This window comes from Arachis duranensis, chromosome 2 (genome assembly GCF_000817695.3).
Source record: "Arachis duranensis cultivar V14167 chromosome 2, aradu.V14167.gnm2.J7QH, whole genome shotgun sequence".
Taxonomy (NCBI): Eukaryota; Viridiplantae; Streptophyta; class Magnoliopsida; order Fabales; family Fabaceae; genus Arachis; species Arachis duranensis.
In genome coordinates, this window is record NC_029773.3 from 8,071,277 (window position 1) to 8,099,065 (window position 27,789).

The following is a 27,789-nucleotide window of genomic DNA, read 5'->3' on the forward strand; positions in this document are numbered from 1 at the left end:
TGAGTGGAAGACCAGAATATTGAGATTGCTCTGAAAATAATGAAGTTGCCGAGGGAGATTACCAAGTGGTACATAATATATAGCATCCAAAGCACTAAAATATGCTCTATTAATTATTAATCTTTATGGTTAAATTGTAGATCTATATAGTTACATTTGGACAAGAGACTGGACATTGAGACATAAAATCGTATTTGAATATAAATAGCGATATTGTATTTAAAAATACTAAAGTATTTTATGTTCATCTTCACAGAAAAAACACAAAAATATTAATAAGAGACATAATTTATTTTTTATTTATTTTTATTATTTTTGTTAATTTTTTATAATGATACTTTTTATTATTATATATTTTTAATTTTTGAATAAAAAAACAAAAATAAATTAAATTTTTATAATTTATTTTATTTTATCATTAAATAAAATATAAAAATATTAAATTTTATATTTTTGTTATTTATGTTTTTTTTTAATATTTTATTTTATCTTATTCTCAAAAATAATTACAGTATATGTGGCTGTGGGGGTTGTGCATTTTTTAAGTATCAATAATATGTTATATCAATATTTAACAGTGGATATGGTAAAGATTAAAAACTGGTAGGGGTTTCTTTTGGGAATCAATATTAGTACCCTTCATTATCATTATTATTTTATAAGAAAAAATGTTATGTGTTCATAAAAAATTAATCACTAAATTAATTATATATATTTGTGTATAATATATAGTGTTTATATATTTTTTAATTAAATAATTATCCACCAAAATAATTAAATTTATTATAATAAAATAAATAACCAAATATGTCATAGGAGAATAATTAATTTTTTCACAATGGGATAATAAAAATATTTTATAAAACACCAGATATATATTTTTATACCATAATAATTTCGTATACATACACGTATCATAAATAATTAAATATGCAACTATCACTAATCTAATAATTAACTGGGGTTTTATTCCATAAGTTTTAACGAAACTTTGTCTCAGCCAGGCCATATGCGGTGGCTAATTTTTTTAGCCATGAAGATTTAGCATGTGTTATAGACAGTTATGAATTTTAGCGTATTTTTTTATAAATATAGAAATAACACTTTTGTTTATTTAAAATTTGTAAAATTGGAAGTTTAGTATTGTCGGCAATACAAAATTTAGAATTCCATTTGTGATGTGATAAAAATGATGAATAAATAGAAGGTTTAATTTTGTTTAGATACAAAATTTAGGGTTTAATTTGTACATTTAAATACAAATTTAATTTTTAAATTTATATTTTTTTAAGAAAAATAAAAAATTACAAATCAAACTTTTAAATTTATACTCTCCATATAAAAAATACATCAAATTTTCATATTATTTAATAATATGATCAGAAGATCAACACAAAACATAAAAAGCCATATGAGGTTGGTGGGAGGCCATCTTATATATTTTATATCTCTAAGTAAAGTTGATATTTAAAAATTATAAAATAATTTAATAAATTTAATTAAATTATTATTTAATAATTTTTAACTATTAATTGTACATAAAAGTAATTACACATAAATTTTCACTATTTTTTATACGTTGAATTTATATCTTTTTCAATTCCACGAGAAATAATATTCATAAGCCAACATTATTAATTTCAGTCTATTTATTTTAAAATTATTTCTTTAACCAACTTTGCTCTTTTGTCACTCTAAATTCTTCCCTCTCATTTTATTGTAAAAAATATTGTACTTAAATTTTTTTTATTAGTAAATTATCAACTATTAGTTCCATTATTGATCTTCCAAAACGCGAGTTTTAAACTTGTTACGATGGGTAACTAGAGATTAATGGACTAAACTCGTTAGGTTAACCCAATCGTTTGAGGATAGAAGCCTCCGAGTAGGTTTGTGTTCTTAGGCTTCCGTCCGACTTGTGCGCGTGAGAGAATGGGAAGTGGTACCTGCAGAGACACTCCAATATCTAAGTCAGCAAGGAGTTAAGCAGGTTTAGAATGTATTGAGACTTAGTAATATCTGAGGAATGTCAGTATATTTATAGTGGTGAATCAATAACCACCGTTGAAGTCAGTGACGGATCCAAAAAATTTTGATAGTGGGGCAAAAAATATATATATATATAATAAATTTTATAATAAAAATATTATGTGTACATAAAAATTAGTTACAAATTATTTATTAATCATTATGTATTTGTATATAAATATATGTTTTTTTAATTTATTTTTAATGTGTATTTTTTATTTCAATATACATATATAGGTAGTTATTTTCGATGTAAATATAATATGATTAGTTTTTATAATATCTAATTTTACAAATTAAAACACTAAAATAATCATTTATAAATAGGGTAAAGTATATTTTTTATCCTTAAAGTTTGACAAAAGTTTTAAAAATATTTCTAAGTTTTATTTTGTTTCAATTTAGTCCCAAAAGTTTTCGATTTGCATCAAATATACCCTTGACGGCTAATTTTTCAAAAAATTTAAGATCGATTCAACAATAATTTCATAAGAACAACCCTTCAACACAAGCAAATCAAGCATAATTTTCATGCATTATTGTTATATTGGTCTTAAAATTTTTGAAAATTTAGCCTCCGAAGGTATATTTGATGCAAATCGAAAATTTTTTGGACAAAATTAAAACAAAATAAAACTTAGAAGTATTTTAAAAATTTTTGCCAAACTTTGGGGACAAAAAATATACTTTACCCTTATAAATATCTGTCTTTTTATATAGGATAATGCTACATATTCATATTTTTTTGTTAACCAAGTCTAATCAAATTTGTCTAAGACAACAAAAATCAGTTATAACTAATATTATTTTAAGTTTTATTGTTTAACTTGGTTAGACTTAGCTCATAAAAAGACTTGGATGTGCAGTATTTCTTTTACATATATATAAGTAAATACTTATTTAAAAATTTACTTCTTATATAATTAGAAGTCCATTTTTATTGAGATTCATAGTTGAAAAAGTTCTTTCAATTAATGTAGTTACAGAAAAAAATTAAAACTAATATTAAAAAAGATAAATAACACTATTTCGAGTTAATTTCTAAGAAAAAAACACAAATTTCATTTAAATTGAGAATTGATCATTTTAATAACATCTAATATGAAATTTTTAAATTGACTATGAAGTACTAAAAGTTGAGTAAAAAATTATTGTGGAGTCAAATTTAATAATTTAGTGGGGACAAATAAATATTATTATTATATACTACTTAAAAAAATTCCAAATCGTAGTGGGGGCGATTGTCCCCACACTCATATACATGCGTCCGACCCTGGTTGAAGTAGTTCCACCTTTTAAGGAGAATAACCGTCCATTTGTCTTAGGGAAGTTGAGATATGGCTCCTGAAAGTGGGTTGAGAGATTTTGTGGGCAATTACTTATTTGAATAAGTGTTATCTGCCAACTAAGCTTCGTCTCCGACTTCTTTGGACCAAGTCATTGTTGAGACCTTCTCTTGAGAGAAGGTCGATGTCGAGTGAGAGCCAATCTTTGAATTGGGCCTCTTATTTAAACCTGGACCTTAGTATTTAGGCCACAGTATGAACAAAACCTATGATGCACAGACACTGACACGGACACGGGACACAACACGATACGGGACACGCCGACACGCGGATTTTAAAATCTTATAAGACACGCTGACACGCATACATATAAAATATAAAGTATTTTTTAGATAAATTGTAATGATATTTTGATATTTTATTGATATTAAAATATAAATTAATTTTTTAATTATTTTTAATGTTTTATTTTAATTATATCAAGAAAATATTTTTTGTTTTAATAAATAATAATATATACTATATCTAAATTTATTTCAAAAACATATATTAAGAATAAGATTGGACACACTTACACGTGATGGTATTTAGGTGTGTCCAAGCGTGTGTCCAACACGCAAACACGATAATTCAAGAAAGTATCCGTATTTTATAGAACAAAACTAAAATTTTCGAATAAAATAAGTTGTTAATTAGTGTTGTTTACAGTGTGACGACGCTCCAATAAAAATTATACTATAGGAAAATTATCCCGTGTTCCATGTACGAAACTGGAACTTTGATGTTTCATTGTACAATCAGTTTGCCTAGTGTTCTTTTGTCATGTAGTGAGGTATGAATTGACGATATTATCCTTATATTAACAAGGAATTGCTAGTTGTTGGCTTTAAAAAGGTGAAAAAAAGTTACCTGACTAATTATTTGGCCTCAAGTAATCTGAGAACTAGTCTAACAATCAAGTTTTTTTTTTTTAAATATTCTTTTATATATTTTTTTTTTGTTGTCAATACTCTTTTATATTTAAAGATGTTCAATTATATTACAAATTAAATTTAATTTTTATGTAAAAATATTAAAATATCACCGAATTTATTTTAACAAATTAAATAATTTTTTATTATTAATTTTAGAAAGATTAAAGTATCCTTTAAATAATAATTTTAAAATTACTAAAATATCTTTGTCGGACTAATTATTTTTTTATTTATTAGCAATAAGGAAATTTAATTCAATATCAAAATACTAAATTATCTATAGTTAATTTTTAAAATACCAAATAAACTTTTAGGATTAATCTTAAAATAATTAAAATAAAAGGTTGATTCATTGTATTATAAATTATAAATTTGATCTTTTAAAACAACTAAAATACACTAAAGGATAAAATATTCTTTTTGCTCATTTTAAATGACTAAAGTACCCCCTTTAAAACTCAAAAAAAAAAAGAATTAATTTTAAAAAGACTAGAATTTTTTTTAGGTTTAAAGATGTTTAATTGTATTAGAAATTAAAATTAAAATTTAATTATAAAAAGACTAAAATTTTTGCATAGTTCATCTCAAGAGACTAAAAGATTTTTCTAACATTAATTTTAAAAAGGCAACTTTTATAGTTCATATTTGAAGTACTAAAATATTCTTTAACCATTAATTTTTCAAAAAGACTAAATTATCCATAAAGGATTAGTTAAGATTGTTTGATTGTATTAAAAATTAAAAACTTTAATTTAATAGTTTTTAAAAAGGCAACTCTTATAGTTCATATTTGAAGTACTAAAATATTCTTTAACCATTAATTTTTCAAAAAAGCTAAATTATCCATAAAGGATTAGTTAAGATTGTTTGATTGTATTAAAAATTAAAAACTTATATTTAATATTAAAAAGATTCAAGTACTCTTATACTTAATTTTTTAAAAAATAAGATAACATTTAAATATTAATATTAAAAAGGCTAAAAAACTCTTTTATAAAAAAAAACGTTTATCTATATTAGAAATTATTAATTTAGAAGAACATAATAACCTTTTGAAGGTTAATTTGAAAGAGACTTAAAAAAATCATTTGAAATTAATTTATATTGTTTGATTGTATGAGAAGGTGAAAATTTGAACTTGATTTTAAAATGCAAAAATGTCCTTTTAGTTTATTTTTACATAATGTTCATTGTTAACATTACCACCTTTTCCTACTCATGCCGCTAACACCACCGTCAATCCTAATCTTAATTTTTAATTTTATATAGTATTCATAATATGTCTCTTTTTTTTAGTTTGCTTCTAATTCAATCACACAAAAATTGTATAACCAATTATTTTACATACTAAAAGATAGTATTATATTATATAGGTTTTTTTGGAAAAAAAAAATTTCCGTACACATATAGATTCATTTTTATTTAAATACTTTTTCTAAAATTTGGATACTTAAAAAAAACTACTCATTTTATGTGAGCATTATTTAAAAATTTAGTATTATATAATAAATAAGAAAAATAGAAATAAATATAATAGATTAGGTACACTTTGATCAATATTTTTATTATCTTTTTTGGATATTAACATAAAAAATTTTTATCACAAAAAATAAACTTTTAATTTAATATCAACAATTTATTAATAGTTTTAATTTGAAAGAAAAAAACACATAAAGAAGATGTAGATGAATGAGTTTGATTTCAAAATTTAATCCTAATTATTTATTTAGATTTAATTGTTAAATTTATATCTTCTCATTTTTTATATAAAGATATTTTTTATCGAATATTATTGGTTATTCTAATATTTTATATACATAGAGAATACATCAACATATATTATTGATGATTATTTATTAACATATTGAAATATTAGTTACAAATAATAATTCATATATGTATGTGTGTTATATTACAATAATAACCATTGATCCAATCACATTCAATAATACATGATGTGCTCATTTATAAATTTATTTTGCAATAATATAAAAAAATCAACTATTTTAAAATTACATCTATATTTTCATAGAGAACCGCCTCTATAATTTTATATAATCAATATAGTATTAGTTTCATAATTTTTTAGTTAATTTAATAAAAGTAAAAGCATAAATTATTACTTTTAACTTACTAATATAAACAATTAGTTAATTTATATAAGTAATTCTAATTAAATATAATACTATAATTTTAGTTTGTAAATTGCATATTATGATATAAATAAATAAATATTATAATTAATGATATTAAAGTTGTTGGTGAAAATGGCGAGAAATGTAAGTTATTAACAATGAGACAAGTAAAAAGGGTACAAAAGACATCTCCTACCTATATATATTTAATAACTTTTTAACCGGTTGTGTTTCCTCTGTAAACTTTCTTTTCATTGTTTCCACTTAATAAAAGCTTTCACCTATCTCCACCATATAAATAATTTATTGTATATTTTAATGGCTATCTTGAACGGAACAACAAAATTCCACTTTTGTACAGAAGAACACCAGAACCGCTTCCCTATACTATATATGTCAATTGCCAGTGTCATTATTATCTAATAGACTAATACTATTTTTTGTTTGGATGTGGTACGGTGTTGCTCCTGCAGTCCTGCCTGGAAGCTTTGGACATATTTGGTGTCTTGTGTGCGTTTGCAAAAAGTGACATATATCTTTGATTAATTATATCAAGTGTATATTAACATTAATTATTAATATAAAATATATATTAAAATATACATATATGTTTAAAATAAATTAAATTATATATATATATTTTTTTTTTCATACTTATTAACAATTCACCCGATTGATTAGTCAATAAATATTCCTGTACATCCACCTACTCCCCAACTCCCCTACCATGGTTTGCCTAATCAATAAAATTTTCAGCCCTTTTCTTTAACACCAAACCATTAAAGAATGTACCACATGCTTCACGTTATATATCGGCTCAGTGACATTTATTATTAAAAACAAATAAAGATAAGAAAAAAACAATTAAAGATAAAATAAAATAAAATAATAAAAATTAAAATTATAATTGAATTTATGTATTCTGTTGGATTGAATTTGTGAATCACGAAATTTTTTTATTGTTGTCATGAATTAAGGTGGAAGAATAGTTTAATAACATTTATAAATGCATGAAAAAAATTTGCAGAAAAAATAAGGAATATAAACGAGTACAGATAATCCAAAAACTGATCAATATCGACCCGATCCGAGTTAATTGGTAATTGATCAACTTCTACATGTTTGTCAATCATATAAACTCATGATAATTCTTTTCACTTCAACTCTGCACTTTAATTAGTAGCGCCAACTCTTCTGCAAATGTCGTCGTCGCAAAACAATGATATACCGAGGGGGTTTAGAGTTTGGATAAAAGTCTTAATTAGGACAGAACTTGGAGAGAAGAGAGTAGACAAAAGGTTTTAGAGATGGTTACGAGAGTTGGTAAAGAAAAGTAACATTTGAATATTCCTTCTAGACATGAAAAAGTGAGGGTTTATTTTGGAGGCAAATATAAATAATACTATGCATTAAAGTGTTTTTATGAATTAAATCTAACTAAATTAAATAATAAAATTTATAATAATTTTAGCTATAATTTTTTTTGTTATGTTAAATTAATTTGTTTAGACTTAGTTACAAAAAAAATTGAATATGTAGTATTATTCATCTAACAAATTTATATTGTTTGGGGTGCACTATGTTGTCAGTTAATACGTCAGTTAGCATTAAACACATTAGCAACTAATATGATGGAAGGACTAACTCGATCATTTTTTTAAGATAAAAATAGGAGTTAAGCCTTAAAATGGTTTCTAAAATTACACTCGAGGTTCAAAACGGTCTCTAAAATAATTACTCAATTTTATCCTCGAAATTACACTCCGAAATTTATAGTAGTCTTTTAGGTAGTTTCTGTCCATCACTGGTCCCTTAGGTGATGACTTGGAATACAAATTACATAATAAAGGTTAGAGTTAAGTCTCAAAATAGTCTCTAAAATTGAACTCAAGTCTCAAAATAATTTCCGAAGTTAATAATTATTCAAATTTATCCTCGAAGTTGCACTCTGAGACTTAGTAATCCCTCAAGCATTTTCCGTTCATTAGAACCTTGAAACGACGTTGTCTTGAACATAAAAAAAAAAACAAAAAAAAAATAAAAAAGAAACATAGCATAGAACACCCCAATTCGAAAAAAAAAGAAAGAAAAAAGAAAGAAGCGTAGCGTAGAACCCCAACCCACCCCCTCCCAATTCCCAACCCCTTTTCCTCCTCCAACCTTTCTCTTCCCCTTCTCCATCCTCAACCCGTCCCCGTTCTCTCTTCCAACCCTTCCTCCTCTCGTTCTGCTTCCCCAACCTGACACCTTTTTCCTTCTCTTTCCTCTTCTCCTTTTTAATTTGATGCCCTCCCCCTCCCCAATCATGCTCTCACACTCATAAGAGCTCTCCTCAACCTTTGTTGTCGTCGCCTTTCGCCGGTCTCCGTTTCGCTACCGCCGTCGCTCGTCAGCCTCTATCTCCGCTCGGTCCCCCTCTTCTCTCCTTTGACACGGTTCTCTCTATCATACACTCTGGTCTAAGTTGTGTTGTATCATTCTTTTTATTAAACCTCCTATAAAATCTCATACAATCGGAATAAATTTATTTCTAATACAAAAAACTTACATGTTAAATTGAAAAATAAAAAGTTTCCTCCAAAATCCACACAGAAAAAGTTGTGTCCATAAATACACCGTCATCACTTCATTATTCCTTAATTTCACTGCCAAATATATTGTTGTCACCTCTTTCTCTTGCGTGTAGTGTTACTTTTTCTGCTTCTTATATCTATATACAAAAAACTTGAATTTGATTCCAGGTATTAACACATGTATTGAATTAATTGACGATGTTGCTATTTCTTATTCGTTGGTGGAGTTGTGTGTTTGTGCTGCTAAATTCAAGAGTTGTTAATACTCAGTATTACCGAACTGTTGGAGACAAAATCCTTCCATTCAGCAAAATTGTTGTCGATTCTTTTGGACATGACAACTTCTCTACAATTCAATTTGCCATTGATTTTGTCTCTTCCGACAATAAGTATTGGATTTCAATCAATGTCAAGGCTGGTATTTACAGGTAATAAATTCAATATTCTTTTGTTCTGCAAAAAAATAGTAACTTTTTCTAGATAACGATTCACTTCAAATGTTTTATGTGAAAATAACAGTTATAAGTGAAAATTCAGGTGCAATTAACTGTCTTTGAGTTTTTACCTAATTTACTGTTATTTTCACATAATATTTTTATGTAAATAGTAATAGTTTTAGATCGAGTCTTATTTACTATTATTTTGAGTTGTGGCATGTAACTCTTTTATTTAATTTGACTTAAAAAATTTGGTGTTTTAGGAAAAAAGTGACAATTCCAAGTGATAAATCATACATAATATTGAAGGAAACTGGAAAGAAGAAAACGTGAGTTGAATAGAGTGCCTATAATACAACCACTCAGAGCCCCACATTTCAATCCATGGCTGATAATATCGTCGTCAAATTCATCTCTTTCAGGATAACTAACCATTTATAATTAATTAATTATTATATCATTCTCTGTATATTTTTATTTCATCTCTTAAATATTATTTAATGTTTGAAAATCTTCCATCTCTAATATATATGACATAACTGGCCTTTTTATTACGTTACGATGATAGATCTTAGTGATAACCACTCTCTTATTGAATTATAAAAAAAATATATTTTTTAATTCTTTTTATTTATTTAATTATATCTAATGTCGTTTCCAAACCCCAAAATTTCAGTGGACAAATAATTAATAAGATTTATTTAACGTTACATACCTTGAAATTAAAATAAGTCTAATTTGAATGATTCATTATCACCATATTTTATTATATCACATAATTAATGTAATTGATCCAACTTACCAAATACTTAAATATCTCATACTTTACGGCAGTTTTTTTGGTTCAAAAGATAATGCGAAGCTTGTAAAACTCGATCAAACTGTAATTAATTAAATAATAAATTAAATAGAGGTGAATATGGTTAGAAAATTTAGCAATCGAAATTTGATAATTTAAATATGATATTTGAATTTAGTGAATTTTTCTGAGTCGAAAAACATAATTTTCTGAATAAAAATGCGTACTAAAAATTTGACCGGCAGTATCGGCTGCGATCTATTCGGTACTATGACTGAAAAAGTTAATTAGAAGTGAATAATTTTAAGAAATATAAATTTATAATTTGAGAAGATAGAAATATTTAAAATACGATTTAAAATTCTAATCTTAATGATTTTGGCCCAAAATTTGGGCCAACAAACTAAACTAAATGAACCGGGCCCAAGTGGGTCCAAAACCCAACATATATAAACACTAGTTATGAGCATTTCAACGCATTTACCCTAGAGAATGAGAGAGGGGCGGATAGAGAGAAAAGAGAAAGAAAACCTAGCTTCCCAAACTTCAAATCACCATAACTTTTTCTCCGGAACTCCGATTGACGAGCCGTTTACGGTTACGCGTCGCTCTTCTCATCCTCTACAATTTTATCTAAGTTTTGTGGTGAGTATTCCACTGTCCTTAGTCCATTTCTCATTTTCTCTTTAAATTTGAATTTGGTTTGAGTTTTGAAAAAATCTTGTGATTTTGGTTATTTAGGAGTGCTCTAGTATGAGCCATTAGTGATATTCATCATAAAATACAGTGAGTTAAGGTAAGAAACCCTCTAACCCTTGTGATTTATCAATTTTATGAACTATAGGTTGATTATAAATGTGAAAATTGATATGTTAGAGTATTGGGTGATTTTGGTGCACAATTAGAAGATTGATATTGCTTGTGGGGCTTTGGTAATGCTTGGAGCTAAGGTTGGTGGAGACTTCCAAAGAAGATGATCAATTGGTTTGGCTCCAAGAGGTACGGTTTAAGTTTCATTTAAGTACCATATGGTGTGATGAGAATTCCTAGGCTAATGCCCCTAGGATTAAGTTTGAATTGTGTAAATGGTTGGTACTAATATGTATAGTTGATATGTAATATAAATTAATGATTGAGTTGAGAATTTGATGAATTGGGTAATGAATATTAGTTTGTGGAATATGCATTTTAATTGTGAATTTGGGCCGGAGGCCGGAAAGAGGTAAGGAATGTAAGTGATGTGTGTATTATGTGATGTCATATGAGATTGAATGGAATTGTGATTGTTGTTATTTGGTTACAATAGATTGTATGGATTATGTTGTTATTGATTTTGAGGGAGGAATTGATGTCTTTGTTGGTAATGCATGTGGGTTGTGTATGATGATATGGATTTATATGTATTGGGGGTTGATGGAATTGGTATTGTTGAAACTTGAGATGTGGAATAAAATATAAGATATGTATTTTGTTTGAAATTGAGTTATTTGATTGAGATTGGTCAAAATGGTGGATTGGTGGATTGTGAATTTAACGAGGATGTTGAAAATATGAGTTGAGGAGGCTTGAGGTTGATTTTGGTAAGCTTTGGTTGGTTTTGAAAATGTTTGAAATTGGTTTATGTTGAAAATTTAGTTTTTGTTGGTTATATGAAAGTTGTGATTTTGGTATACTTTGATGGAGTATAACTTGGTCTCCAGATTCCCATTTTGTATCAAACCTATTTATAAATAAAATTGACTCTGAGATGTTTATGTCGTTCAAAGAAAAGGTGGAAAATGATTTGAAACAAAAAAGTTATGCCCGTCGAAAGTTTGGATTTTGAAAATGTAATCTTGTAACTTTTTAAACTTAGTAAAATTTTTTATAAAACGTACTCCGACGTGCATGCATGGCCGACGCGCACGCGTCACTCGCGATTTTTACTCTCTCACGCGTGCGCCTAACCGACGCGTATGCATCGCTGTATGGATGCAGGTGTGTGGTATAAATTCCAGAGAGTTGTGATGGTAGGGTGCCGGTTTTGTGCGAGGGGCACAAAACGCATCCACGCAAACGCGTAGCTGACGCGCACGCGTCACCCTACCTCTTTACTTTCCACGTGTGCGCATGGGCGACGCTTACGCGTCACTCGCTTTTCTCCATTTCCCACGCGTGTGGGTGGGTGACGCGCACTCGTGATCCCGTTTTTAGCAAAAATTGATTTTTTAGTTTTTAAAGCCGAATTTCAGACTTCTAAGCCTTCATTTTCATTCTTTAAGTTCTAAATTTGTATAGTATGCCTAGTAATGAGAAGAGGTTAGGAAATGTGATCACTTATTGATGAAGAAAGGCTTGGAATAATAAATTGTGATTAATGAAGTGGTGTTGTCCACTTGCTCCGGGTATGAGATGGGGAAGGAGAATTATGATAAATGAGTTTAGTTATGGAGTTTTGAATGAATATATATTTGTGGTACCTGGGTATTAGCAAGGGTTGTGGTTCGTCCCGCTTGCTCCAGGTCATTATTTGAGAATTGGTAATAATGAAGAGTGATTATGAATGAATATGTATTTGTGATACTTGGGTAGTAGCAAGGGTCGTGGTTCGTCCCGCTTGCTCTGGGTCATTGTTTGAGAATTGGTAATAATGAAGAGTGATTATGAATGAATGTGGTAAATGAATAATGATGGAAAATGTTTGAATGTGACTATATGAGTATACTTGTGTTTTCTCTCTGGTTGTAAGGATGACAGGGTACCGATACCCTCTAATAGTGACAGGGCACATATACCCTCTAATGGTGATAGGGCACATATACCCTCTAATGGTGACAGGGCACATATTCCCTCTAATGATAATAAGGCACAATAGAGAGACTGTACCCGGGTTAGCTATCGGACACGTCGGGTTGGCTTGATAACCGACAGATGATATCATCAGCCATAGGACATGCATACATTATTTGCATATGTTTGAATTGTTTTGGTTTGCCTATTTGCTTTGGATTGCTATATCATATATGCTATGTTACCTGATTATGTGCTACTTGTTCTACTTGTACCTTATTGTGTATTACTTGCCTGTATTGCTTGTGTTTGTACAACTGAGAGGTCCCTCATGCTGGTGTCGGTTGACGCTGAGGGCTGTTCTTGATGAGATGAGTTAATGATGTAATTGAATAATGATGATGATTATTAAATGAGGTAATTGAGCTCCCTGCATAGACGCAGTGAAGTGATTTCACTTGCTCTAGGTAAGGATATGAGGTAATGATATAGAATTGCTGAGACAGATGGTTTTGATTATAATTCTGATTGTGAATTGTCGAAGGGTTAGAAAGTTGGGAAGCATAAGGAACATGAATCAGATTTAGCATTCCCTTATGACAGTTGCCTATTCAGGGATTAGCGAGAACATAGGATGAATATTTGGTGAAAGGAAGTTTAGGATGCTTAGTGAGTTTTTATTACAATGCATTGTATTTATTTGGCACTTTTACCGTATTGGGAACCCATGGGTCGGTGATTCTCATTCCGTATATATCTCTTATTTTTTATATGCAGGTCCAGGTGCTCAACAGTGAGCTGTGGTTTGCCTGAAAGATGGCGAGGACCTCTAGGATCTCTTATTTACTTTTGCTTAGATTCTCTCCGCTTTTGTTTTTAAAGAACTAATGCTATGTATTTAATCTTTTTGAAAACTTGCCTATAGAGGGTTTTATGTTTCTTTTGGGAGAGATTAGGAGATACTGTTGTCAACTAATTTCATATTGTATCCTAGCCGGCCTAAACTTTGTGAGTTGCGACTAATGGCTATTTACTTATGTTATATATCTATGTATTGTCCTTCTCTTACTCTCCTTTATGCCTTTATCTGTATATCGCTTTCGACTTCACGCTTTATCTTTTAGTTGTCAATAGGTGAGTGCTATGAATTCGCGATTTTATTTTTACTCCTTTTCAGGCTTCTCGATTAATACTCCTTTCAATTATACTTATAAACTATGTATTAAAAATCCACCTTGAGAGTCGTACCACCTTATTATTATTGACTTATGACTCGAGCATAAGGATTTGAATATTAGGGTGTTACATTATGGTATTAGAGCAGTTCATCCTCATGAGCCTGAGGGATGGAACTGCTTATGCTTCAATGCATACTCTGAGTCTGTGCCTGTGCCAGTTAGGGTATCCGACCGATACATCTAGCATGAAGTCTATGAGTGTACTTTTGGTAATTTGAAGCACTTAACTTGAGATATTGAGTCTGATCACTTCGATATCGCTCGGCTAGTATGGACAAGACCCGAATGGTGTCTCATGGACATTAATGAAGTAATCGGGGAGGAATTTCCAAAAATGGACCGGTTAGAGCATGCCGAAATAGGAATTTTGATAGTGGTATGAGTGATATGTGTTGGTTTTGGAATTGTTGAGTGACATACCTAGAGGCAAATGGTTGAAAATGATTGATTTAATTAGGCTTGAATCGATTGGATCTTGGTGATTGAGAAGGGAGAAGACTTGTAAATAGCATTGATGTATTTTGGATTCGAGCAAATGTGTAGGAATGGGATAATAACTATTGTTAGAAAACTAATGTTATAGATTTGAACGATTAGGTAATGTGTGTATGGGGATCAAGGATTATTAAGAGGTAATGATTGAGTCTTAAGAGCAGAGTTGCTGAAGAGTGTGTGGAAAAGGTGGCTGCAGAGAAAGGAAGTCATAGGGAGCACAACCAAGGATTCGCACCAAGGGGTCGAGAGTTTAAGGAGAGAGGATACACACAACACTTTCCCCAAGGACGGAATAACTTTGCAATGAATGAGGAGTCCCAAGGGAACGGTAAGAGAAACAGACAGCGGCTGCTTCAGATGTTTCGAGCTGTTAGAGATGTGGAAGTCATCACCCAAATAGGCCGTGCCGATTGGGGTTAGGTGTATGTTACAAGTGCGGATTACCAGGGCATGTATCAAGAAATTGCCAACAAGGAGGGAGTCAAGATGCGGGTCGATTGCGATAGTAAGATTGAGGTAATTGCAATAATCAGGCTTAAAAAACAGTGCATGATTTTATAATACCACCTTTACAATAAAACTGGGAATGTCGAGCTTAGTATTAGACTTAGAACCAAACCGGATGGTCCGAGTAGGGGTTTGCTTTAAACAAAAATGCTTTGGGCTTTGAATACTTGATAAGTTTAGCAGATTAATAGAAATGGATAAATGCATGTGATGTAAACGATTTTCTGTTGAGATTGATATGTTGTGTTTGTTATTTAATTGGGTGATTTCTGGATTTTTGGTGAAATAGATTGAATCCGTGACTTTTAGTTTCCTTTGATTTAAATAGATAAGGAATGGTCCTAAATGATGGATTTGGAAACGTTGATTTGAAATGTTGGTTTTGATTGAGTTGAGGTTGAAAGGAAGGGACCCATGACGGGTGGCAAACTCCAGTTTTTAGGGGAGATGCTGTTGAAATTTTTCCAAAAATTTGAAAGAGTCGGATTCTTATGATTTTGTTAACTTGTTATTTCAAACTCATTTGATATCTAAAAATGAAGTGAGTTTTGATTAATTAGTCAAAAACTTTAAAACAACAATTTATATATAAATTCGAGGGTTTGGGAATATGAAAGTAAGTCTGGAGGTTATGCTTGGAGTTGAGCTGTGATTAGTGGTAATTCACTTGACAGAGAGAGAGAGATGATAGTGATGGAGTATGATTAAGGTATGGTGATAATTTTTGGTTGATTATAGTGATGTAGGATCATGACTATGATTAATGATGATGGTGATATTATTGATGACATGATTTGAGATTTAATAAGATGTGAGTTGATGAGATGATGAAACTAATGAACGAGGCTGTTGGTCGGCGTTGGACGAATGATCGAGATCCTCAGAGATAAAGGAATCAGAGTGCGGCAACAGAAGCGCGCTGAGTAAAAAGACCTTGGGACTACTATGCGTTGGATATAAAGGCAGACTACGCTCACGTACTCGTGGTGGCGGATGGAATTTTCGAGGGCAAAAATTTCTGTTAGAGGGGTAGAATGTAAAATCCGGTCAAACCATAATTAATTAAATAATAAATTAAATAGGAGCGAATATGATTAGAAAATTTACCAATCGGAATTTGATAATTTAAATATGATATTTGGATTCAATGAATTTTTCTGAGTCAGAAAATATAGTTTTCTGAATAAAAATGCGCACTGAAAATTTGACCAGCAGTACCGGCTGCGATCTGTCCGGTACTGTGGCTGAGAAAATTAATTAGAAGTGAATAATTTTAAGAAATAATAATTTATAATTTGGGAAGATAGAAATATTTAAAATACAATTTAAAACTCTAATCTTAATGGTTTTGGTCCAAAATTGAGCAATCGGAGTAAACCAAGTGAACCGGGCTCAAGTGGGCCCAAGACCCAACATATATAAACACTATTTATGAGCATTTCTGTCCATTTACCCTAAAGAATGAGAGAGGGGGCGGATAGAGAGAAGAGAGAAAGAAAACCTAACTTCCCAAACTTCAAATCACCATAACTTTCTCTCTGGAACTCCGAATGACGAGTTGTTTGCAGTCACGCGTCGCTCTTCTCATCCTTTACAATTTTATCTAAGTTTTGTGGTGAGTATTTTACTGTCCTCTGTCCAGTTTTTGTTTTTCTCTTTAAATTCGAATTTGGTTTGGGTTTTGAGAAAATCTTGTGATTTTGGTTATTTAGAGGTGCTCTAGTATGAGCCATTGGTGATATTCATCATAAAATACGGTGGGTTAAGGTAAAAAACCCTCTAACCCTTGTGATTTATCAATTTCATAAACCCTAAGTTGATTATAAGTGTGAAAATTGATTATGTTAGAGTATTAGGTGATTTTGGTACACAATTGGAAGATTGATATTGCTTGTGGGGCTTTGGTAAGGCTTGGAGCTAAGGTTGGTGGAGACTTCCAAAGAAGAAGATCAATTGGTTTGGCTCCAAGAGGTACGGTTTAAGTTTCATTTAAGTACCGTGTGGTGTGATGAGAATTTCTAGGATAGATGCCCCTAGGATTAAGTTTGGATTGTGTAAATAGTTGGTACTAATATATATAGTTCATATGTAATGTTAATTAATGATTGGGTTGAGAATTTGATGAATTGGGTAATGAATATTAGTTTGTGGAATATGCATTTTAATTGTGAATTTGGGGTGGAGGTCGTGAATCTTGGGCCGGAGGCCGGAAAGAGGTAAGGAAGGTAAGTGATGTGTGTATTGTGTGATGTCATATGAGATTGAATGGAATTGTAATTGTTGTTGTTTGGTTACAATGGATTGTATGGATTATGTAGTTATTGGTTTTGAAGGAGGAATTGATGTCTTTGTTGGTAATACATGTGGGTTGTGTATGATGATATGGATTTATATGTATTGGGGGTTGATGGAATTGGTATTGTTGGAACTTGAGATGTGGAATGAAATATATGATATGGTATTTTATTTGAAATTGAGTTATTTGACATTTTTACCGTACTGGGAACCCATGGGTCAGGAGTTCTCATTCCGTTTATATCTGTTGTTTTTCATATGCAGGTCCAAGTGCTCAGCAGTGAGCTGTGGTTTGCCTGAAAGACGTCGAGGACCTCTAAGATCTCTTATTTACTTTTGCTTAGATTCTCTCCGCTTTTGTTTTTAAAAAACTCATGCTATGTATTTAATCCTTTTGAAAACTTGCCTATAGAGGCTCTTATGTTTCTTTTGGGAGAGATTAGGAGATACTGTTGTCAACTAATTTCATACTGTACCCTAGCCGGCCTAAACTTCACGAGTTGCGACTAGTGACTATTTACTTATGTTATATATCTATATACTGTCCTTTTCTTACTCTCCTTTATGCCTTTATCTGTATATCGCTTTCGACTTCACGCTTTATCTTTTAGTTGTCAATACGTGAGTGCTACGAATTCGCAATTTTATTTTTACTCCTTTTCAGACTTCTCGATCAATACTTCTTTCCATTATACTTATAAACTATGTATTAAAAATCCACCTTGAGAGTCGTACCACCTTATTATCATTGACTTATGATTCGAGTATAAAGATTTGAATATTAGGGTGTTACAAAGCTAAAAATAAATATCTTAAAAATTAATAAGATATTGTCTAATTTATAAAATAATTTCTCAAAAAATAAATTCAAATATTTTGGGAAATTTCATATTTACTTTTTTTTTGGAACAGAATACATAATCCAATAAATACAAACCCAGGGCTCCTGCTGTAGCTGCATTGATAAGTGGAGACAAATCTTATTTTTATAGAGTTGGATTCTTTGGATTGCAAGATACTTTATGGGACAATCAAGGAATACATTACTATAAATTTTGTACCATTCAAGGTGCTGTTGATTTCATTTTTGGTGCTGCCGGCCAGTCATTATTTGAGGTAATTGAATTTTATTGAAATATAAAAGTTGCATGTTATTGTGTCTATGATTTTAGTTAAAATAACATTTTTTTAGTCGCAAGAACATCTTTAATACTTAGTTTTAGTTTAATTTTATTTTAAGTCATATAAAATGTCACAAATATTTATAGAATTATATATATGATAAAAATTAATTTAAAATTTAATGTAAAATTCATATAAAAAAATATATGAATTTAATTTTAATAATATTTTTTAAATAATATTAAAATTGTTTAGCTATGGTAACTATTATAACTACAATGATCATAAACTCCACAAAATAAAAATGGATTGAATGAGAATTGCTGATTATTTAAATATATTATTGTTGTATTGGCATTAAATATATTATTGTTGTATTGGCAATGGCATAGCATAAATGTGATTGGAGGGGCATTAGAAAAAGAATTTGTAGGATATATAAAAGCACAAAAGAGAACAAATTCAACGGATTCAAATGAGTTTGTGTTCAAGAATTGCAATGTCTTTAGAAATGGTTCTACTTTCTTGGGAAAGCTTTGGAGACCTTATACTAGAGTTCTTTTCTACAACACAAACATGACCAACATTATTCAACCCTCTGATTGGACCTATGGGATTACTCTTAACATGAGTAAGACTCTGTTACCATGTTAATCATCTCATTAGCAACATTATTAACTCATGTTAAATTCAAAGCAACAATGTCAATGCGACTTAGTTCATAATATTTTAAGAATTATAGTTATGTATTAAATTGTTATGTAAACACATGATTCTGATTGGACGATCGTATAAAATATTAATTTTTTTTTTCAGAAATAACATTATGTTTGCAAAGTATGGCAATTTTGGACCAAGTTCTGATATCTCTAAACGAGTAAATTGGATTACAAAATTAGATTTAGAGACGGTTAATATGATGACAAGTATAAATTTCATAGACTCTGAGGTAGCGTTTGTTTTGAGGTACTGAGACAGAGACGGAGAGACTGAGACTCAGTATCATGTTTGCTAGTTCAGAGACTGGTACTAAAATTTCTGTCTCTGTCTCTACAATTTCAGTATTTCAGTACCTCCAAAAAGTAGGGACACAGGAGACTAAAATTTTTAGAGATAGAGACTGAAACTTTAATAACATTTTATACTTAAAATACCATCATTTTAACTAATTAATTCCAATTTTACCCTTTGTGCAAATTAAATTAGAGTTTCATACTTGTTTCAATTTCTGTCTCTCATTTTGTATCAAACAAAATACTGAGATTTATTTCAATCTTTGTCTCTTAGTCTCTGTCTCTCAGTCTCAGTCTTTCTATCTTTATCTCTCCACTAAACGCTACCTGAAGGATGGTTTCATCACAACCAACGGTTTTAAAAAGAACAACAACATTATCAATAGTTTCAACACCATTTTAGATAGAATATAATTCTTTATTATTTTATTATTTGATTAGATTATTAGAAAATTAAAGTTGGAAATACTTTTTTTTGTTGAGAATTGAGATTACTCACTTTTAGAAAATTATTAACTTTAAGAATTAACTATATAAATATTTTTTCATATGTACTCAGTCTTAATATTATTCTGACTTTATTTAAATTTTTAGTTACTTTATTTCTTAAACGATTGTGTCTGCGTATCTAATTATATTTTTTATCTTTATATTTTAAATGAATTTAAAAAAATGTGTTATTAATTTATTAATATAAAATATCTAATATATTTTATAAAAATAAAAAAGACATTAAAACATTTATAAAATTAGTTTATTTTAAATATTAATAAAATATTAGGATATGATTATAAAATCAAACGTATCTCAGATGCAATGACCCCATTATGTGTAACAGGACTCGCTGGTCATATCACCCGAGATATGAACAAGAGAGCATCTCAGATACACTGCATCTAAGATATGCTCATATTCTGACATGGGACACTGCATCCGAGATACGTGTAAGGAAGCAAAACAGGGGCACTGCATCCGAGATATAGTCAAGATCATAATTAGGGTCTCAGCATCCAAGATATGTTGTACAATAAGTCTATTTATAGAGACAGTCCCAATACCTCTCCTCACACAATTCACAAACCATTCTTTTCTTTGTCTTCTTTCGATTTTGCTCTGATGGAGAACAATCAATACTTTTTTGTGGTGGTTTATCCGAATGGGATAGTTAGAGACAGTGATGAAGGAGTGATACTTGAGTCTGACAATACTGTGATGTTGCGCACTTACCGGGTTGATACCCTGGATGCGCTAAAGACGATCATGCTGCGTAATATGGGAGGAGTAGGAACAAAGGAGGTTGGGATGATTGCATATAGATTTCTGTATGCGCTTCCGAACGGTGGATTTATGAACCGGTTATTCTGGATAGATGGGGATCAGCATGTGAGGATCATGTTCGACGTACATGCGCGACTGATGCCCCAACTGTAGAACCTATGCACAATTACTCAAGAGGGGGGGTGAATTGAGTATTGCAACAACAATTAATCTTTTTACGAAAGTTAAAGACAATATACAAAAAGTGTTATTGTACTAGTATTTTTCCAAGAGCTTAACTCAATTGCTAAGCATTTATAAGGAGCTTTTACTTTCCAATGGACACCAACTCAAATAAATTGATCAAGCTTTTCACCAATCGGACTTAAGCCACTCCTTAAGTACTTACGAAGCTACTTTTCGATCACAATTTATTTGCTCAAAGGTAAAAGACAATAATATTGAAGAGATGAGTTTGGAGAGATGCAAACGCTATTTAGAGTGGTTCGGCACAATCCTTGTCCTACGTCCACTTTCTTTCTCAATCGCAATTGAGAAGTTCCACTATTGCCAAGCTTCAAGGTGCTCGCGCAAAACCTTTTACAATCCAAGTCCTTAGTTTCTAACACCTCACGGTATATAATCACCACTCGTATACTAACCCACTCCACTTAGAGATACCTTCTCTAAAATTTGCCTTGAGTACTTAGTATACCTCTTTGGTATCCTCACCGACTATAGTGTTTATAACTCTTAACTCAACCTTGGAGATCACACTCCAATTTACAAGGTGTACAAGAAAACAATTCTCAAAGAATTGTTGAGATGAAATGAGTGCTCTCTAGAAGAGTGTGTGATTACAAGTTTTAGCACTATTGAACCAATTGATATTTTTCTCTCAAATTGTGTATTATATCACTTAAAAATGTGTAGGATGAAAGAATATGAACAAGATAGTTTCCAAATACTCAAAATTAGTGAAATAAGGCTTCAATCCATCTATTTATAGATTCCCCAAACCTTAGAAACGTTGGGGAATTAATGGGATGAAGCCTTTATGTCAAAACTAGCCGTTTTTTTATGTTTTTGAATTATTTGCATCGATGCATAACACTTTGCATCGATGCAAATGTGTCTTTGACGCTGAAATTTGAATTTTCAGCTAGGTTGCATCGATGCAAACATCTTTGCATCGATGCAACAAGTCGTTGCATGCTTTGCATCGATGCAAGATGAGTGTGCATCGATGCAAACCTTAAAGAATGGCTTAAAATCACTTCAAAATGCTTAGGATTGATCTCAAACTTGTTGGAGTCAATTCCTATGCTTTTGTACCTTTGAAAAACAAGTTTTTAAACCATTTGGCTAGCATCGAATTGCAAGATGTGCATCAAAACATTTTGTGAGTGTGTGTTGAGAGATTTAGCAATTGGTTCTTAACAAGAAGTTACCTAAGTCCTAAGACACTATACTTGTCTTCAAATGTTGTGGACTTGAGTTTCTTGTTGTTGTTGTGTTGCTTTCAACTCTTCATGCTTGTTCATTCAAGTTGTTTGTTGGTTTGTCTTTTCACGTCGTTTGTTGGTTTGTCATTCATCAAAACCTACGAATACAAACTTCGCATACAAGCAACATGATTTACACCAACATGTGATTGAGTTGTATGCTGTGGTCCGAGATGTAGTTGCTGGGGATGGGCTGTCTCCTCCGGGTCCTGAAGGCGTGCCGCTCGAGGCGACACCAATCCACTATGCTCAGCCTCATGATAGTGCCGATGATTCCGACAGTGAGGGCAATTCCACCTATGTTGCCGGGTCTGAGTCGTCAAGTGATACAGTGTTAGAGGATGAGTTTGTGCTGGAGACTCCCAGTGGCAGCATTGGTAGGTTTCTGCTACCTCCGCCTTTGGCCATTCCTCGACTGTCGGATGTTCCTAGCCATTGCCAGACGTTGAACTTGGATGCAATGCACTCGGACGATCTTTTGAACGCTGAGGACGAGGAGGATTACAACACAGAGTGCCTCCCAAGCACAATCCATGAATGCCTTGCTGTCCCTTATTACAACGGGGATATAGTTGATAGAGAGTGGAGTCAGGTTTTTTGGGCATTTCCTCCATGTATTGAAGCGTTTAAGCATTACAAGCTGTTTGTATCGGTAGACAGAACACATCTGTACAGCAAGTACGGGGGCGTGCTTTTGATTGCTGTGGCTTAAGACGGTAACAACAATATTCTTCCTATAACTTTTTCATTAGTGGGGTATGAGACAATGGAGTCATGGTCATTTTTCCTCTCAAATTTAAGACAATATATTACTCCACATCTAGGAATCGTAATCATATCGGATAGATCACAGGCCATTCGCGCCGCTCTCAATGCACCTCACAGTGGATGGCATCCCCCGTCAGCATATCATGCTTATTGCATCCGGCACATGACATCAAACTTCAATTCCAGGTTCAAGTTGACCGAGGGTAAGAGGTACCTGAATGAGGAGGAAGGAAGGCATTGGGTAGGCCGGTATCCACTCGGATTTGGAATGAAATGGATGCCATTGAGCGTGCGGAGAAGAGATGTGGGCTCTGCCGCGGAGAGGGCCACACAAGACGTGGGTGTCCCAATGCGCCCCACTCGAATCCATGACGACACATGCAGTTTAGGGTTTAGGTCTTTTTGTTCCAATATTGTCACTTTGATGTACTGATTGTTATTAAATGTGTTTAATGTGTAATGAACCATAATTTCTATATAACTAGTTACCTTCGATTGTTATGGGACCATTTTTCATCTATAACATTATAATATTTTCATCAAAAAAGCATACAATATATTTATAACATCAGATGTTAACTATATATCGGATGCAGTGCCCTTTTTTGGCTTCCTTACACATATCTTGGACGTAGTGTCCCATGTCAAAATATGAGCATATCTCGGATGCAGTGTATCCAAGATGCTCTCTTGTTCATATCTCGGGCACTTGAGATATGACCAGCGAGTCCTGTTACACATAACGGGATCACTGCATCCGAGATACGTTTGATTTTCGGTTTCACCCACTGCATCCGAGATATGACTCTAAATGTATTTCAGTAAATACTTATACATTTATTTAAATCGGTAAATATTATATTTTTTAATTTAAATAAAAAAACCATTTTCTTTGACATCTTGTTTTTCTTCTCCTAATGCATACAAGTTTTCAATGATATTTATAATAGTAAGAATAATTTTTTTTTAAAATATTTATTGGCTTGTGTGTGTATATATTAAATAAGTTATTTTTAATAAGAATAATTTAAATAACATAAAAGAGTAAAGTATCATTTTTGTCCCCAACATTTGGGGTAAATCCTATTTGTGCCCCTAACATTTAAATCGTCCTATTTGTATCCCTAACATTTGTAAAAGTGATTCAATGTTATCCTGCCGTCAATTACACATCATGAGCGCTTTAGTTTGAGTTTTAAAAATCTCTTATTAAAGTTAGAATACAAATATCTGAGATAGAATCGATGATCCACTTCGAAAAATAACTCATCAAAAGTTGAAACTTATTCCTACAACATTTATATAATTTACTTTTCTAAGGACATAATTGAATTTAAACACAAATAGTGGGTATAATATTAAAATCGAACACATCCAAGTGAAACCTAATTGAGAATGAATACATCATAATTGAAAAATATAATCTAATTTGTTAGTATAATTGATAGTTGGATAACATTGAATCACTTTTATAAATGTTAGGGATATAAATAAGACGATTTAAACGTTAGGGACACAAATAGAACTTATCCCAAATGTTAGGGACAAAAATGATACTTTACTTTAACATAAAATAATAATACCTGTTAATATTTTATAAAGTCACTCTATCAGACAATGTCTCAAGTGATACAAACTTAAAATAGTATTAAAAGATTATCAAAATTGATTCTTTGATTTAAATATCATATTGGAATAAGTATAATTATAAGGATCTTAAAATATAATTATATGTAAAGTATTGCAAAATCTTAAAAAATAGTAAAAGTAATAAGAGTTTTATTTTGTAATCATCTAATAGCATCATTTCTAAATAGATAGGCTCCTTTTTATTTGTTAGTATAAATATTTTTTATAGACAAATCACGAATCGTGAAATGAAATAATAGTGATAAAAGTCGATATATAAATAGGTCAAATATAATGAAATTTGAATATTTTGTAACTTCAAATTTATTATGATAATATTATTATTATTATTATGAAATTTTTAATGTAAATATTTATTATATTTAATTAATATTTTATATTTTCATTGAATAATAACACGTAATAAATGAATTAATTATATATGGGAGTTATGGTTTTAATTTTTTTAATATTTTACTAAAAGTTTATCGGTTAATACGTGACATCATTAAAAGACAAAATATAACTTAAATCCAATATACAAAGAATTGATATCAACTATATAAATAAAAATATGAATAAATAGATAGATGATTTAGACGCCCATGTCCACCTAAATTGTGGTTGCTTCTAATGAAATTATAAAGTAGTCTCATCCAAGTTAAATCATGGCATTCAAGCACGATTTATGTCTTTAATCCTAATAAAACATTGCTCTGTAACACAATTTACATAGATTTACATAAATTTTCAAAAAAAAAAAATTCTATTTAAGATAATTGAGTAATATTAGGGTCAGATTATTTATTTGTATAATTTACTCTGAAATTCATTTAAATTTAAAACAAAAAGCTGAATAAGTCCTTGAACTAGAAATGAAAGGAATAAGGGTGTAAAAAGGTGTTGTCTGCTGGTACTTGTGTGTATGTGCATGGTGTCTACAATAGATGACCCTCCTCTTTCCCAGTTTTATTCATGAAAACCATTTTTAATTTTGAAGAATAACCCAAAAAATCAACAACAAAATATAAAGAATACATATAAGTTGAGGAAATAACACGTGAACTTTATTGCTGAAATTAAAACACACCTCCAGTTTTAAAACAATACAAACTTCATGTATGTGAACATACATATCATCTTTATTCTAAAAAAACATAAACACCTCCTGTAAAATTACAGGTACAATTTATTTATGACAATCCTTTCTGCAATTAAAAAGATCACACACATCTAGCTACTGTAATACAAGATTATTCCTTTCACACTTCCTGCAGAAACACAGGTAATTTATTCATGCACACTACACTCCGGCCGAAAAAGAAAACCCTTCCATTAGTAGTTGCCACCATGGTGCTATCCAGTTACATTCTCATTGTATTCCGGGGGACACTGAGCCTCGACAAAGAAAATTTTGGAAATAATTATGTTAGTTTGGATCAAAATGATTGGACATTAAGACAATTATGTTGAACATTTTCTAGTTCTATCTGTTATCACGAACATATAGAGTCCTTAGAAACATGATACTTCACTCTCAAGCACAAGTTGAAAGCTTTCCTTCCTTTATTTCTTATTGACCTCATATTATAACATGGACAAATCACAAGCTAAGTAGCACCACAAACAGACACTAATAAAAGAACCCTAAGCATATTTAGAGCTGAGGTGGCATCAAGTAGCGTTTTCAAATAAGTTTACAAAACTACAATAACCTTGACTCTTCAGTTAGTGTTCAAATCTTCTTACAAGCACTCTCTTAAGAAAAGGGCTGAAATGCAAGGCAACAACCTTACTATTGTGCCAGATGCAATTCAGGCAAAAATAAAATTGTACCTATTATATTATGTCAAACTTGAGCCTTTCTATTTCACAAAATTAACTTGTTATATATGCTATATCTATGTACTTTCTTCATTTCCTTATTTTCATAAAATTGAGAGGGAAAATAGCAGGAAAATTACCGTACTCACTGGCAATTCAAGTGTTCTACGCTGTTTCTTCTTGATTGTACTATTAGCACTTTGGGCCAGCGTGATGAATGAAAGCAACAATAAGCTTCTCTCAGTAGGCAACAAGTCCCTGAAACATTATTATCGTTTCACAAAAGGACTATTGTTAAATGGTGAAATGATACAAACTGTGTATTGCCTTCTCTTTTTCTCATTATAAAAAGGGTACACTTCTCTGATCTCTTTTCTTTTTTCTCTCTTTTTTCTTTCTTGTTTTATCCAAACAGACTTGCCTAGACTTATAAGAATATTAACAAAATGAAAAATAACCATTTCTTTTTAAAGAAATAAACCCCTTCTTTCTTTTCTTCTCTGTTTTTTTGGGGGTTAAAAAGCTTATCAGTTTTTCAGGTTTGTTTATAAACCACTACAATTGGTTTAGTAGGGGTTTGGGAAGAATGCACCATGTCTTAGGTACAAATTCCATTCAGTATATATAAAGTGATTCCAAACTGTGCATCACTACATACCAAATAAGAAAATGATCCAAGATATAATAAAAAAGAAAACGACCCAAGATTAGCACATTAGAGATTATGAAATAATCATGAGAATTAACTAATTCAGCACATCATTTGATATAAACACTCACATATAAGTCCAGGGGGCAGTAGTTGTGATAATGTGTGCTTTCTGAAACTGTTTCTGGACTGCGGCATTCAAATCACCATGCCAAGGGTCTTCATCTATTTTCCCTTGCATAAACTTGGGTAGCACGTCGCCATGAGAGAAAGTCTTCATCTTATTACACTTAGTGATCGTGCACAATAAATTACCATATAGCATCGGGAAATACAAAGTTGAATTCCCCGTGTAAAAGCTTTCAAGTTGTGGTAACTCGTTGAGAGACAAAGTATAGAGATTACTGAATAATACCATATCATCTGGTTTATCTCCCTCTTCATGAGCCACTACTTTCTCTAATGATTTACACTTGGTAATGACCA

At 30.9% G+C, this 27,789-nt stretch overlaps 1 protein-coding gene across 5 annotated transcripts in view; it reads right to left on the reverse strand.

The window, feature by feature from the left end:
* LOC107473318 (uncharacterized) overlaps positions 1-27,789 on the reverse strand; it is a 74,130-nt gene that overhangs the window by 21,991 nt on the left and 24,350 nt on the right. The gene's annotated exons all lie outside the window — the stretch shown is intronic.